Source organism: Babylonia areolata, unplaced genomic scaffold (genome assembly GCF_041734735.1).
Source record: "Babylonia areolata isolate BAREFJ2019XMU unplaced genomic scaffold, ASM4173473v1 tig00007450, whole genome shotgun sequence".
NCBI classification, from domain to species: Eukaryota; Metazoa; Mollusca; class Gastropoda; order Neogastropoda; family Buccinidae; genus Babylonia; species Babylonia areolata.
This window is the reverse complement of record NW_027468447.1, coordinates 2,026-5,000: the sequence shown is the minus strand read 5'-3', so window position 1 is coordinate 5,000 and position 2,975 is coordinate 2,026.

Below are 2,975 nucleotides of genomic sequence, written 5' to 3'. Positions count from 1 at the left end.
CAAAATACTTTCTGGGCCCTCAAAAAAAGGCCTACTCCTCAACGCCTGCTCCCGTCCATGCCGAACCGCGTTTTCTATCAACTTTGGCATGCTCGGAGAGAGAAAAAAGGAAAAAAAGAAAAAAAAAGGTCCAGTAAAGGTTGTGGATAAAAGTAACCGGCTTTGGAGAATTGCCTGAATCCTTCCGGCGCTGTGAAAAAAAAAGACCAAAAAAAAGACCTGGTCGTCAACGCCTGCTCCTGTCCATGCCAAACGGCGTTTTCCTCTCAACTTTGGCATGCTCGCTGAGGAAAAGGCAGGTAAAGGTTGTGGATAAAAAGTAAACGCGCTGTGGAGAATTGCCCAAATCGTTCAGGCGCCGTGAAAAAAAGAAAGACGTAGTCGTCAACGTCTGGTCCCGTCAATGGCGAAGGGCGTTTTCTCTCAACTTTGGCATGCTCGCTGAGGAAAAGGCAGGTAAAGGTTGTGGATAAAAGTCCGAAGAACCTCGCTACAATTGCCAAAATCTTTCCGCTGCCATTCAAAAATGGACTACTCCTCCACACCTCCTCCCGTCCATGCCAAACGGCGTTTTCTCTCAACTTTGGCATGCTCGGAGAGAAAAAAAGGCAGGTAAAGGTTGTGGATAAAAAAGTAAAAAATTGCCAAAATACTTTCTGGGCCCTCAAAAAAAGGCCTACTCCTCAACGCCTGCTCCCGTCCATGCCGAACCGCGTTTTCTATCAACTTTGGCATGCTCGGAGAGAGAAAAAAGGAAAAAAAGAAAAAAAAGGTCCAGTAAAGGTTGTGGATAAAAGTAACCGGCTTTGGAGAATTGCCTGAATCCTTCCGGCGCTGTGAAAAAAAAAGACCAAAAAAAAGACCTGGTCGTCAACGCCTGCTCCTGTCCATGCCAAACGGCGTTTTCCTCTCAACTTTGGCATGCTCGCTGAGGAAAAGGCAGGTAAAGGTTGTGGATAAAAAGTAAACGCGCTGTGGAGAATTGCCCAAATCGTTCAGGCGCCGTGAAAAAAAGAAAGACGTAGTCGTCAACGTCTGGTCCCGTCAATGGCGAAGGGCGTTTTCTCTCAACTTTGGCATGCTCGCTGAGGAAAAGGCAGGTAAAGGTTGTGGATAAAAGTCCGAAGAACCTCGCTACAATTGCCAAAATCTTTCCGCTGCCATTCAAAAATGGACTACTCCTCCACACCTCCTCCCGTCCATGCCAAACGGCGTTTTCTCTCAACTTTGGCATGCTCGGAGAGAAAAAAAGGCAGGTAAAGGTTGTGGATAAAAAAGTAAAAAATTGCCAAAATACTTTCTGGGCCCTCAAAAAAAGGCCTACTCCTCAACGCCTGCTCCCGTCCATGCCGAACCGCGTTTTCTATCAACTTTGGCATGCTCGGAGAGAGAAAAAAGGAAAAAAAGAAAAAAAAAGGTCCAGTAAAGGTTGTGGATAAAAGTAACCGGCTTTGGAGAATTGCCTGAATCCTTCCGGCGCTGTGAAAAAAAAAGACCAAAAAAAAGACCTGGTCGTCAACGCCTGCTCCTGTCCATGCCAAACGGCGTTTTCCTCTCAACTTTGGCATGCTCGCTGAGGAAAAGGCAGGTAAAGGTTGTGGATAAAAAGTAAACGCGCTGTGGAGAATTGCCCAAATCGTTCAGGCGCCGTGAAAAAAAGAAAGACGTAGTCGTCAACGTCTGGTCCCGTCAATGGCGAAGGGCGTTTTCTCTCAACTTTGGCATGCTCGCTGAGGAAAAGGCAGGTAAAGGTTGTGGATAAAAGTCCGAAGAACCTCGCTACAATTGCCAAAATCTTTCCGCTGCCATTCAAAAATGGACTACTCCTCCACACCTCCTCCCGTCCATGCCAAACGGCGTTTTCTCTCAACTTTGGCATGCTCGGAGAGAAAAAAAGGCAGGTAAAGGTTGTGGATAAAAAAGTAAAAAATTGCCAAAATACTTTCTGGGCCCTCAAAAAAAGGCCTACTCCTCAACGCCTGCTCCCGTCCATGCCGAACCGCGTTTTCTATCAACTTTGGCATGCTCGGAGAGAGAAAAAAGGAAAAAAAGAAAAAAAAGGTCCAGTAAAGGTTGTGGATAAAAGTAACCGGCTTTGGAGAATTGCCTGAATCCTTCCGGCGCTGTGAAAAAAAAAGACCAAAAAAAAGACCTGGTCGTCAACGCCTGCTCCTGTCCATGCCAAACGGCGTTTTCCTCTCAACTTTGGCATGCTCGCTGAGGAAAAGGCAGGTAAAGGTTGTGGATAAAAAGTAAACGCGCTGTGGAGAATTGCCCAAATCGTTCAGGCGCCGTGAAAAAAAGAAAGACGTAGTCGTCAACGTCTGGTCCCGTCAATGGCGAAGGGCGTTTTCTCTCAACTTTGGCATGCTCGCTGAGGAAAAGGCAGGTAAAGGTTGTGGATAAAAGTCCGAAGAACCTCGCTACAATTGCCAAAATCTTTCCGCTGCCATTCAAAAATGGACTACTCCTCCACACCTCCTCCCGTCCATGCCAAACGGCGTTTTCTCTCAACTTTGGCATGCTCGGAGAGAAAAAAAGGCAGGTAAAGGTTGTGGATAAAAAAGTAAAAAATTGCCAAAATACTTTCTGGGCCCTCAAAAAAAGGCCTACTCCTCAACGCCTGCTCCCGTCCATGCCGAACCGCGTTTTCTATCAACTTTGGCATGCTCGGAGAGAGAAAAAAGGAAAAAAAGAAAAAAAAGGTCCAGTAAAGGTTGTGGATAAAAGTAACCGGCTTTGGAGAATTGCCTGAATCCTTCCGGCGCTGTGAAAAAAAAAGACCAAAAAAAAGACCTGGTCGTCAACGCCTGCTCCTGTCCATGCCAAACGGCGTTTTCCTCTCAACTTTGGCATGCTCGCTGAGGAAAAGGCAGGTAAAGGTTGTGGATAAAAAGTAAACGCGCTGTGGAGAATTGCCCAAATCGTTCAGGCGCCGTGAAAAAAAGAAAGACGTAGTCGTCAACGTCTGGTCC